The sequence below is a fragment of the Rhodnius prolixus genome, unplaced genomic scaffold (genome assembly GCF_049639745.1).
Source record: "Rhodnius prolixus isolate KJV_2025 unplaced genomic scaffold, Rpr scaffold_10, whole genome shotgun sequence".
NCBI lineage: Eukaryota > Metazoa > Arthropoda > Insecta > Hemiptera > Reduviidae > Rhodnius > Rhodnius prolixus.
In genome coordinates, this window is record NW_027411615.1 from 8,554,253 (window position 1) to 8,568,545 (window position 14,293).

Below are 14,293 nucleotides of genomic sequence, written 5' to 3' on the forward strand. Positions count from 1 at the left end.
TGATGATGTGCAAAAACTAATAATGCAAGATCGTCATGTGACATACTGTGAGATTGAGGCAACCTTAGGCATGATCATTTAGCCGTGAAAAAGGTTTGTTCTCGTTGGATCTCACATAATCTGACAAAATCTCAAAAAGATGCTCGTGTCGATTGGTGCAAACAAATGCTTAAGAAATACAATGGCGGTGCTTCAAAAGACGTGTATAAGATTGTAACAGGTGACGAATCATGGATACATGCGTATGAGCCGGAAACTAAACAGCAGTCGACTGTATGGGTGTTTCAAGATGAACCAAATCCAACAAAAGTTGTTCGCGCTCGAAGCACTTTGAAACAAATGGTCACCTGTTTTTTCAGAAAAACTGGTCATGTGGCAACAGTGCCTTTAGAGTACGGACAATTCTGAACGTAGAACGGTCAATTCTGAATGGTACACAACCATTTGTTTGCCGGAAGTCTTCGATGAAATAAGGAAAACAAACAAGCGCCGTCGGATCATTCTTCATCAAGGCCAGCTGTCACACACATCTCGTCTAACAACCCACTATTTGAGCACTCAAAAAAATCGAATTAATGGGTCATCCGCCGTACAGCCCTGATTTGGCACCAAATGACTTCTTTTTTCTTTCCGAACGTCAAGAATAAATTACGTGGACAACGATTTTCGTCGGCAGAAGAAGCCGTTGGTGCATTCAAAAACCATGTTTTGGAGGTGTCTCAAGCGGAATGGAAAAAATGCTTGGACAAGTGGTTCGAACGCATGCAGAAGTGTATAGATCATAAAGGAGAATATTTTGAAAAACAATAAAGTCATTTTCAATGACAAATTACTGTTTTTTTATTATTAGGCTCAAAATTATAAATAGTGCCTCTCGTATTATTACTTCCTGCAACGGCAAGGTTAAATGTTAATTGTTCCTATACTATTTGGGTTTCGCAGTAGAACAAATTCACTGCCTTTTCTTTCTGTAGCAAAGACGAGATGAAAGGTCAGTTGTCGATTGACAATCGATCGAGAGTCGATCAAACCAGTATTGTTCATTTATTGGATGCTAGTAATAAGTTACTGAAGCAGGTTCTGTATGGAAAGAACTTCTCAGATTCCGCTTGAACCATATTTAAAATGATACCACTTATATTTCAGGATATATGAAAGTATATAAATTTATATATTGTGTAAGTATACCAAACCTGGATGGAGGAAACCTCTCTCTTCACTGGGATTGGTCGGTCGGTAATGTTGAATAGTAGTCGGTAGAAGGTAATATGAAAGCTATAGAGAGAAGTGGTTTATATCAGGTGGGTGCCCCATACCTGCTTACTATTTGGACCCATGCCAAATATACTCGGCTACATGCACATATATCTATATAGCATGGAGATAGCACGTATATATCCATAGCAATTTGTTTTATGTGCTGGTACTATAATGTAAAGGACACTCTTGGGCTCGGGGGATTGATGATAACTGGCAATCAATAAGGTGATTTAGTGGGTGACACAGAGAGTGGAAGGAACAACCTTCTTCGTGCATTAGGATTACATTGTCTACATTCGTCACCACGGTAACTCTGCTGCCATTTTCTCTTGTCCGACACTCTGAACTAATCCTTACACCATAACTAGTAGCCGGTTTGCAGACAAGACTATAGAAATTCAAAATATTAATGTAATTTTTAACTATACTGTTTTATTTCCACAAAATTCTTGAATCAAATCAAAATTAGGCACATCATAATTGAAATAAAACATATTTAGCAATCATTCATAAACCGTGGTTGTTGGTGAACCGTAATATAAATCTTCAAAATAATTGATTTTTGTTTTTGCATAATTTTCTGTTCTTTATTAAATACCTAAATAGAGCAAAAAATTCTTTTTTTATTTACTTTTAATCATTTATTTAGTTACAAACAACGCATTTTGCGTTATAAGCAACAATGATAACAATAAATATCATTCACATATCAGAGTGGAAAAGTTACCCAGCGGTAACACTCCAAAAACATTCTAAATTCTACTGACTCTCTTCATCAGAGAGGAGATCGCGAGGCCACTGTCTTTTAAGACGTCTGAAAGTGTTGTCTGGAAATGTTCTTGAAGATAGATGTTGTACAAGTGGATTGTGATGTGTTTGAATGTTAAGATGGAATTTTCTGTAACGTGTTTTCAGCAACTTGTGTTGCTCGAAAGGAATGTTCAAAGTCTGTGTGAATGGTTTGATTGGTGACGTAGAAAGGAGCGTTTACTATAGAGCGAAGTGTTTTATACTGCAAGGCCTGGATCCTTTGCAGATTTGAGCGTTTGGTTGAATCTCCCACAGTTCGATGCCATAAGCCCAGACTGGCTTTCATATACTTTACATATGAAAAGTCTTTTGTTGTCCAGAGTGAGTTTTGATCTGTTGTCGAGTAGTCTTTTCAGTTGTCGGAAGCGTCTGTTGAGTTCTGTTCTCTTGTCGAGTATGAGGGTTCCATGTAAGTCCTCTGTCAAGCTAAAGCCCAAGGTAGCGGACTACGTTGACTAGTCCGACTAGAAAGGAATAAGATTGTAAAAGACAGGAGGAAGAGTGATGCGTGGAAAAGTGAAAGTAATGTTTTGAGAGAAAAAAATTCTAGAGAACATTTTTGATAAGAATAATTAGCCTAAAAAAATCAAAAAAGGTAGCGAAAAATCGTCTGATTATACAAATCTTTATTGGGCTATTTATTTATGTAGTATAAGTTACTTTAGTCATTCAGCGCTTAATGAACTTCTAATTTCAAAGTTTGTAAACTGAAAAGTTGTAAAGTTTTATTTGAAATTATAGAGAACAAAGTACAAAGTGTTAAGATTTGCACGCGAACACTATTTAATGGGTGCACACTGAAAATAATAGTTAATGTCTTTGATTAACACGTAAATTGAAATATAGCATGCAACCATTTTATACTCTGCTCATTCATTGGGCTAGATTTGTTGTTATTGGTGATATATTTGTATACATTGACTAAAAAAAACCTTATTGTCAAATTTTCCATCTCAAATTTGTACCGGATATACTCTTTTCCCACTTTGTCTATATATCTTGATTGACTGATTGGTACGCTGTGTGTCTAGCAACCCGATCTATTTGGGCAGCACCCTTTGTTTTGCAAATATTTGCATTAAAATGTTTCTCTCCCTTAAACCCTCGAGTCCAATCCAAAAATGTCCTAATTCGTGTGTTTCTATATCCGTGAGCTATTCAAACCCTTCATAAGTGGAAGTATTGTAGTCGTGCGGATTTTCTATTTACAAAGAATGTCTTTCAGGTATTCTGGTAAAGTCATTGTTACCAATATCTCTCTGGTTTATACTGTATATATGGTGTATTTAAATAAGTTATGGACTAGATTCATTAGCGGCAGCCGTGAGAAGATCCTCTGTTATCAAGTCACCCACTACATAAACAATATAAAAGACGTTTGCAGCCACATCCTCGGCGCTCAACTCCAACTCTTTACTTCCAGCGGTTCCCCGGTCGTATTTGTACCCTCCAGAAGAGTCTGATGCATTTCTTGATCATAGTTGTAGTCCCATACTCTTGTATCTTTCAATAAGGTTGTTTTTTTAAAAACGGTACTTCTTAGACGAAATCCATAATTGGCGCAGTCGGTATGACCCTCCATTCTTAGTACCTCGAAAAGCTGTTTACCGTTCGTAGCAAAATCTCGGGATAAAACTTTTCGGTAGTTGGATTTCATCCCTTCAACGAAGAAGGAAGATTACCGTGGACCCTCTAGAAGCTGAGTACTTTTTTTTGTACTAGTATCGATCGAGAGAAGGCAAGAACAACCCACAACTTCCTGAGGCCCCCTACGCCATAGAAAGCAACGAAGGAACAAGAAGGCATAGCATCAGGCAATCAAGCCTACCAGATCAAAGGTACCCCCACCAGTGGGGCAGATATTAACAATTGACCGAACATTTTTAAATTAAAAAAATAAGAAATATGTAAAGTAATAACTTTTTAATGATACAGATCTGCTCAGAATACTTAGAAGTTGTAGTAAACAAAATAAAAAGGTTCAATAATACGATTCTGTGCTCTCTGTAAACAGAAAATGTAAATTCTGTTCAAATGTGCCCCCCCTTCGCTACCTATTTTTGAAAATGTAATCTATGATCTAATTCAAATATCTTTTGTTCCAATTATTAAACAATGAATTTTTGATGGTAAATAAAACTCAAGTCAGAATCATAAAGAAGTACAATAGGAAATATAAAATGTTGAATTGCATTAAAACAAAAAGTTAATATTATAGTAAGAATGGAATTCTATTTGAAGATAAATGTCTAGATATTACTAACAATAAAAGTACATTAAATTGTGAGTACCATAAAACCATTTTAAATTTCATGTCATACAAATACTGATGAAAGCCATACCATTATTAAATGGAACAATGAAAATGTTAAAAAGCAAAAGAAAAGGTGAATTCAAATTGAATGACCACTATTGTTCAATTAATAACCAACTGTTCAAATAGAAATTAATGGGCAAAGAAAATATAATGGAATACGGGTAAAATATTGGAGATATTAAGATTAATAGTCGATCGTAGTGAAATCCATTAAATTCAGTTGCAGAAAAGCAACATTGTGTTCCAGCTAGGTTTAGAAATATTGAAAAAGAAGGTACCTTATGCTGCATATTTTAGAAATAACTATCTTGTAATAATATTGTATATATCATATTAATTATTGTTATAATCAAAATGGCCTACTACGCAATATATGTTTAAAAAAACAGTATCATATTGTAAAGCAAAAAAAAAGAGGAATAATTGTAGTATCAATCAAGAAATTCGGGAAATTGAATTTCCCTCTGAAGAAGGGAGGAGTTATGGACTAAGATATAGCTGGCACTGGGATTCACTAGCAGCAGCTGTGAGAAGATCCTCTGTTATCAAGTCACCCACTACATAAACAATATAAAAGACGTTGCAGCCACATTCTCGGCGCTCAACTCCAACTCTTTACTTCCGGCGTTTCCACGGTCGTATTTGTACCCTCTTGTAGAGTCTGCTGCATTTTTTTTGATCATAACTGTAGTCACATATTCTTGTATCTTTCAATAAACTTGTTTTTTAAAAAACCGGTATTTCTCAGACGAAATCCATAATTTGTATATATGTGTATATTGTACACACCAGGGGTGGCCAACAAGTCGATCGCGGCATTCCAGAGTACCATGGACTTTGAAGCGATTGTAGAAGACAAAATTTTCTAGCAATAGTTTAATGCATTCTGGGAATTCTTTCATGATAAATTTTCCTGGCCCAAAAAAAAGACGCGAAAGTGAAATATTGAAATCAAATTATCAGCCATACTGTGCATTTTTTATAACAACTTTTTCATATTTACGAACAAATAGTACAACAACTTATACATTGCAGTTGATAAAAAAATTGAATTGCATTTAAGTTAGTAAAAATCTATTTTGAAAAAGTGTCGGAAAATAGAATTTTTTAGGTGCCGCATTTACGGAATGCTGCATTCAATAGTTGGGTTTAGAAATTTATTTCCTTCATGAGCCTATCTCTCGAAAACCTAATAAGTGATTTAAAAAATAATATATTTTACTTATCTACACATACCTCGCTGGAATGCACCTGAAACACAGTGTATAAACATAGTATGCATTTCACACCCCTTCTTCCCCCTTAGGGTACGTTTACAACGGAGCTGTGAGTATAGATGATAGCAGAGATGATAACTGATAGAGTAAAATATAATCGCTGATTAGTGTGCCCAACAGAGCTGTGATACATGCAACATGTCCGAGAAGTGAAGAAGAGTTTTTATGTTCAGCAGCAACAAAAAGATATATTTTAAAGAAAAAACGCTTTAGAAAATATCATGTACATCCCATAAATAAAAAACGAAGTACTTTGGGCGATCCGGATCGTTTTTTTGAATATGTGAGGATGGGTCCACCCACATTCGACTATATTTTAGAAAAAATAAGGTCAAAATTAAGAAAACTTTGGAAAAATTGTCATGGAAATCCTATAACCATAGAAGAAAAACTAGTGATTACTCTTAGGTAAGTAATGATTTTATTGAAAAAAAACAACAAATAAATACACATGAAAATAAATGTAAGCACGATTTAAAAAACAAAATATTGTTTAAAAGTAAATAATAAAATAATAACCAAAAATAATGAGTAAAGACAGCACTGAATAATTTTTCGACGTCCATTTTGAAGCTCCGATACTGGAGTTCAGCTAGCAGAAAAATGAAAAATTCAATTCTATCATCTATGCTCGTTTATAGCAGCGAGTATGAGTCACTAGTCGCAGCTTCGTTGTGCACGCTCACATAAGAATGTACTAGGTTATTCTATAAGCGCTGATGCATCACTGCTATCATCTCCGTTATCATCTATGCTCACAGCTCCGTTGTGAACGTACCCTTATACTACGCCTATGACCACAAGTCGATCGCGACACACTTTTAAGATAAAACGTAGATCTTATACAGAGTGACCAGAGTTATATGCTCCACCCACTTTTTTTTTTTAAACGGCGGGAAATTTGGAAAAAATAAAAAACACGTATTTAATCACTTTTAGTCTAGTTTATTTTCAGTGATTGACCCATTTTTTTAAACCCCTGTATCTCGAGATACAGCATCCAACTTTTGTTTTTTCAAATGGAACGTTATATTTTTTTTTGCTTATTTTTATAGCATTTGGGCTCCTAAAAAAAACATTTTTGGAAATCGGTTAGGTTTTTCAAAAGTTATTGTAATTTAAAATATGAAAAATAAATTACAGTTTACTGTCAAAATTACGTTATTTTTTTTAAAGAATCTGTTCAAACTGGGCACAATTAACGGATAGGCAAGCCAAAACTCTGGACTCACACGCTTTGCTTGTAGCAGCACTTATGGTGGCGAAGTCAAGATCTAGGCACACACTCACACGCACATTCAAGCTTTTTGTAAACTGTTTTATTTTTATTGAGACAAGGTTCCTTTTTCAAGTTCATTTCTTCATGTATTAGTCTATTCTAAGTTAATTGTGCCATAAAATCATACAATTTATTAAAAAATTTATACATTTTATATAGAAATAAATGTGTTATTTTGAGTTATATTTGAGTTTTTCACTGTAAGCAAGAAAATACAGTATCGGGTCGGATCCGACCCTAACTTTGTGTTCGTGTCAAGAAAATTCATCTTGTGGTTTGAGGGTTAAAATATTTTGAGCAGCGAATACATTTCCCTGAATTAATTATTAATAACTGTTAATTTGATCTAAATGGATTTGTTTATTCAATCTGCAATGATTACCAGAGCTTTTTACCCCTCGTAATTTTTTCTACTTCAGCTATCAGCTGTATACATCAATATTTACTAACTTAACATATTTACTGCTGAACATATGTGCGCTATGTGCTCTCCATTAGTTGAATAAACATGCGATTTTTTACTTATTAGTGATTCTCTTAATGGAGGAATATTTAATCTTCTTTAAAAATAAATAAATACGATGTGATTAAACTGTAAAAAAGCTCCTTTTAATAAAATCTCAACTTAAATATTTATTTTTTTTCAATACATTTAAATTTGTAATAGATTTTTCAATTGAAATTATGGTTAGTTCTGCTTTGTTGTATAATATCATTGATTTTTATCTGTCGTATCACATATTTTGGATTGAATCTCTAACTGATTTCGGATATTCTTCCATCCTCAGTGGTAGGATTAATGAGTTTGGTGTAGAGATTTCAACTTCACTTCCGTTTCTGTCTCACTGAGTTCCATTTATCGGTCACTTTATTGGCAAAGGGTACCTAAATTAATGTATTTTTAATATCTTTTAAAATCAAAATCATCATGATGGTCTTGAACTGTAAATGTATGTAGAACTCCTAGAGAACAGCTAATATTTACCTCTTCCGCAGGTGCAAAAATTTCTTTCTTTTGTATGTTTGTCTTCATCTGAAGCTCTTCCTAGGCAAAAAAAAAACAGTCTATAGGATCAAGGAAGATGAGCGAGGTGCACAGTACCAAGCTCTTTTTTGGGGGGTTCTGCATTGGCTAAGCAAGAACCAAAATTCAAAACGATGTGCGCTACGTTCAGCATTTATCAACGTTGAGGGCTACGCGGTCTGTGAGCTTATTGGTTATTAGAAAATGTGAAATGATTTTTTTTTACATCCTGCACATTAATTACTACCGTGTTATCCAAAATTGTTGTTAACTAAAGCTAAATGAAGAGCATCGCAACAATTATACTCGCTAAATAATAATCAATGGATTTAAATTGTATTAAATTGATTTTGTCAGCGTTTTATCATTTTATTAGAAATTAAAGGGGTAATTGGGGCAATTTATTTGGCAAAATTTAATGAATGTCACGTTCCGGTGTTAATCATTTGGTTCTCCTAATATCGAGAAGTGGATTAAACAGTTGGATAATTGTGTTATCTGATTGCAAAATAATGCAAAACAATAAATCGGTACAACGATGATATTAAAAATCAGCTGTCTGCCAGAGTTTTGCGTTAAATTTAATGATTTCCCAAAGAACAATAAAAATTAAAGAAATGCGTATGAATAAAAGTAAATTAATTAAAACGTTTAGATTTAATAAAGTTGAAAGTTTTCTACCAAAAATGTCCGTAACTTCCTGTGTATACAGGGTGTTCATTTTAAGACGGCTCAATTGCATTTCATGTTTAAACGGTTAATCTGAGCAAAAAATGGTAGAGGAAAAATTTGTTGCCCGTCACCTTTAGTTTTAGAATATGAGACTTGATTTTAGATTCCTGCCCGCATACGCGGATGACGCGCGACCAAAAGTGAGGGTTCGCAGTTGACCCCCATTTTCATATACACAGTTTTAAAGAGTATAAAAAGTTATAAAAGAAACCGGAAATCGCAATTTGATATCTTCAAAATTAAAGGTGCTAGGCCATTTCAAAATCTGGTATTTATTAATCATATTTCAATTTTTTAACTTGTTATCAAAGAGAAAGAAGAGCACGCGATAGGTCATTTTTATGTATTTTTTCATCCCCTTTCTACTGAAAATATTGCCAATGCAGTAAAGCTAGTATTTTTCTTAATATCGGGAAATAAGTCGTTCTCCGAGTGATTTTTCTAAGAAAAATCAAATGTTAAAAGCTTTAGATGTTCTCAAGCGTACACAAAATGACTAAAAATTAATTTTACATCTGTTAGAAACAAGAAGGTTTAATAATTATTTGGAAATTTTGGGAGAGTTGCGTTTAATTACCAAAACAAATTGGAAACCTCCTGCCACATATTTAAGTGATCAATATCTTTCATGTAAAGGATCAAACTTATTCCTTAATTTATCAAATAATGCACTTTACTCAACTTTTGAAGCATGTACTGTGCCTTCAAAGGTGCCTCCTCAGATACAGAGAGCAGTTGATAACCTCCTGGCTAACCTGGCTTACGAGCCAGAGGAGGCACCTTTGATGCAGGGCAAGAATCTAAAATCAAGTCACATATTCTGAAACTAGAAGTGACAGGCAACAAATGTTTCCTCTACCATTTTTCGCTCAGATTAACCGTTTAAGCATGAAATGCATTTGAGCTATCATAAAATGAACAACATTCGGTTGTTTACAAATTACTGATTTTTAATAAGTTCCTAAGAACTTAAACATGGATCTAGTTCATCTGCTATTGTTGTGTTGGAATATTCTTTAATTCAATAATAATGGTGATATCAAAACAAATAGAGTAAGAAAAATGGTAAAGCCAGTTTTGTAAACAGAAATAATCATCTGGAAATATTGTTACTACTACTGAAACTAGTAAAGTTAAATAATCTTCTGATGTAAATATTGTACACATGTGTTCCTACTCAAGTACACTCTTACAAACGCACATACATTCACTTACATACCCACGCATATATATGTACCATACTAGACACACACAAATGTACTGACTATAAATTAAAACATATAAACTGAACATCAAATAATCTTTATTAAAAATTGCAATTCTACCAAAAACTGTTGGTTACTTTTTTTGCCTGAAAATGATAATAGTGAAAACTTTTGGGTAAAATAGATGTAAGTTAATGTAGTTTTGTTGAGCATTTGACGTCTTTACAGAGTAGTGAGGCATTTCACCGCAAGTTACGCAGATCTTTTAGAAAGAATTCTGGTAGTTTCGTTTCAGGTTCATAGCTACTCCTAAACAATAAGTAACCTAATCCAAAACAAACCGTTTATGTTGGGAAGTATTCTAAACTGGGCCGTAACAGATCTATAGCTAATAGCATTTCATATTCCTCTAATTTAGTCCAGAGTAAAATTTAAAAAAAAAAAAAAAATACGCTTGTCACGTAAATTCATTTTTCATAATGAAATCACTTCTCATATATCAGCTGTTCACAGAGCCCAGGTCCGGCGCATGCGCACTATGTACACTCACACACTGCCTACTATAAACAGGAAGTTATAATGTTTCCCCCTTTTGTTAATTTATATAATTTTAATTTCCCTTAGCGAGAAATATATTATATTTTAATCCAATTTACTGAGAATAAACTTTATTATTTTTAATATTATGAATATTGTAAACACGCAGCTATGCTATTCCATTAATCTGCTATTAAAATCAATTTTCTTATTATTTCATGAAAAATGAAATTCTCCAAATATTGATGGAATATTCGAAATAAATAGAATTTAATTATATTGTTAAAAGAGGTATTTCATATTTGATTTTCTTTTACTTTTGTTTAATAATTGAATGTAAAGTATGCGTTCTTAAAATACGAGTAGAATAAAAGAGAGCACAATTTCGATAATATTATTGTTCTATGAAGTTTGGTTGCTCTAATTTTGTTCAGTTTTTTTAATTATTTATTTTTGTAATTTCTTGAATTTCTCACTCAAAATATTTCAGCAAGATTTGTCTAATTGTAGCGTACAGTGTTGGCTAGTTGAATTGAAGTTAGATAGAGTTGATTACTGATTGGTAGAAGTATTTCTGAGCAGGTCGCCCGTCTTGCTCTAAAAAAGTCTCTTGTTTTATACATCTTCTGCAATAAGCGCTGCATCTATCTTTGTTTCAAATATGAAATTGCATTCTTTGTGCGTACCATCCTATAAATCTTAAGTTCTGACCGACATAGCTTGGCAGCAGCAGTGGTCTTCATGCTGCTCTTGAAGTTCAAAGAAAACATCCCTGAACCTGTGCTGTGACAATAACCTAATTCAATACTAGCAAATTCTTCAGCACTCTCGCAATTGTCTCTTCCGACTTGTTGAAATATTCCAGGTGCAGGAAACGAAGCGTACACTTCCTTATAGAAAATCCATTGGAAGTGAAAATTTCAACCCGAACTGGTCCTAATCCGCGCTCTTAACCACTACATATATAGTAAATATAAACACTAAATATAGTAAGTTATACATTATACATTAAATTGGAACTTACTTTTACAGTTAAGACACGAGATATATCTAGTTCAACCATTTCTACATTATAGACACGATATCACATATACTTGCAAATTCATTTCCAAAATATAAACCCTCATAAAAGCACAAACCATAATAAATATTGCTATTCACAATAATCACCACAATAACCAAGATTATATGGGTCTATAGTGGGATATCCTTATGATAATATTTTTGAAAATGGTTCTCTGTGACTTAATCATCAGTCGGCAGAGGCGGCTAATGATGATGGTCCCGCGCAGATGAGAGGCTGGTCGCATGAATAGGTGGTGGGAGGTGGAAGTCGCATTTCATTGACGTTAAGGCAAGGTAAATCCCTTTAAGGATAATATGGAGGGCTGGTGACTCAGAGAGACACAGAACAGGAAGGTGCTAATTATCCTATTTTCAAAAAGAAGACGTCTCTGCTTTGATTATTAGTTACTATTTTGGGAAAAATACTTTTCGTGTAGATGATTTTGTATTATGTATATAGTATATACAGGGAGAACCAGTAAGTAATGTCCATTGGCCCATTATGTTTTGTTTAAAATATTTCCTAAAATTTTCTCAAATATTTCAGTGAGATCAGAAGTAAATGTTTAAAGTGCAATTTGTAACCTTTGACTTCCTTATTTTAAGACAGCCTATTTTAAAAATTAACTACTGGTCAAACTAAAAGAGTTTTCAATGAATTAAACAACTTGATAAACCAACTCTGTTGAGTGCTCGTGAACACGTTTTCTTGTAAAACAAACGTAATTTCTCATACGAAGATAAAAGGAATCCGGGAAAATGATATACCGTTAGAAAGCCCATTAGACAAGGATACTTTTACTAAAAAGTGCCAGCACTTAGGTCTAATAATGATCACGTAAGGACCTAATGGGTTTTCTTCAAAAATTTTCGATTACTTTTATATTTCCAGTATTCGGAGGAAGATTGAGGCTGTTTGGAGAATAACTTATGCTTCAAAATGATGTCAATTTTTAGAAAATTTACCTGTCTTTCTAACCGTGTCATCAGAATCGAATTCGGACTAAAACTTTCTGAGTAATAACATTTTTATTGCAAAAAAGTAATGTTTTTTTTAAAAAAATGTAAAGTGACTTCACTCAAGAACAGTGGAAAATATGAAGTTGGCCAATACGTCATTGAACTCCACTTTAGATGTACTACACACAGTAGCCCTATAGACATTACGAGTATTGTCCACATTCAACTTCCTGGTAATAGAACTTTCATCTATAGTCTAGCTCAGCGTTTCCCAATCTGTCGTCATTTCTTATATACGAAATAGAATGTAAAGACTGTCACAAAAAATATATAGGCTAAACATCACAGTACTTAAGAAAAAGACTGTACCAACACTCTTACGATACAGAACTAAAAAAGAACACCCACCACAACATTTCTCGTTACACAGCACAGAAAATCATCACACTTTCGATTTCCCAATCACACAAAGATACTTAAATCAGAAACCAACACACACAAAAAGGAAATTGCTAGAAATGGTGTACATATTAAAGACAGAAAACAGTCTAAATTTTTAATACTAACAATTTAACCAACATATACGCAAACTTACTGCAAAAATACTTGACAATTGGCAACACTGACTTCCTCACAATCAAGCACATAAAACCGATCATAATCAGTCCATGAACATACGAGACAACCCTTTAATGATGTAAAATATTACATTGTCAATTAGCCCTGAAGATGACCTAGTCCCTAGGTCGAAAGATCGGCATAATAAAAAAATACAAAATATAACTGAATTGGGCAGTTATTTTTTCATCCAATTTTCAACTTTTCAAACGACCCTCATTTACTGGTTCACCCTGTGCATACTCGTACATTTTTCGTATGTACTTTTTATTACTTATATTTTTTACTGGATTTTTGTGCTAATGCAAATTATCAATTAATGATTATAAGTTTCTAGTTGTACTTTCTCATAAATTGTAGCATTTTAAAACTTATAATAAGCTTTTTAAAATAAATACTCTCAATATTTCCTTTCTATAAAGGAAGTACTCCAGGAAAAATCGGTTATTTTTATATTGAAAAAAAGAACCGTTATGAATTTATTTTTCTAAATTAAAGAAATAAAATAAAATTAAAAAAAAATAAGTTTCCCTATAATAACAATGAGGAGTGTTTCTCTAGAATATTTGAGGATAAAGTTCCATCATAAAGAGCTTTAATATAGAAATAACTTTTAATGAGCTCTCTAGAAGAGTCTGTATGGATGGAGATGCTGCCACAAACATCTACTACCAGAACTTTAAAAAACATGATTTTTATACGTGGTTAGTGTTATATGGAATATGTCCAAATTTTCGAACAAGTAGGAATTTTTCAAACTCCTTAAGTTTTCATTCTGTTTTTCCCTGTATTTTCTCTCTTTTAATGCGTATTATTAAATTATTGAATATTAGCTATAATTAGAAATATTAATTCACATCACATATACTAACGTAAAGAGATTTTCTATTTTATGGTGGCATTGGTTATCTTAACCCAAAATCTAAATTCATTTTGTGGTATTAGAAATGAAGCTAATAGCTACGAAGTACCCTTTTTTGCGCTCTTGTGTATTATTTGTGGGCAACATATAAGTTTTTGTCACCCAGTTGGCGAGAGATGCCCCACTCTTGCTTTTACCAGCAGTGGTTCGGTCTCAGTACCACGTAACTCTTGACCTAATCTCCCAACTTGCTGACCACTGTGACATTCCCCTCTCTCCTCGTTATATCTTCTTCCACAGCACTGTGGTCTTCACTATCACTTATAACGTCATTATTAACCTTAGTT

At 33.4% G+C, this 14,293-nt stretch overlaps 1 protein-coding gene across 2 annotated transcripts in view; it reads left to right on the forward strand.

Moving 5' to 3' along the window:
* Positions 1–14,293, forward strand: part of LOC141456672 (mannosyl-oligosaccharide alpha-1,2-mannosidase IA-like) — a 433,869-nt gene that overhangs the window by 184,604 nt on the left and 234,972 nt on the right. The window lies entirely within an intron of this gene.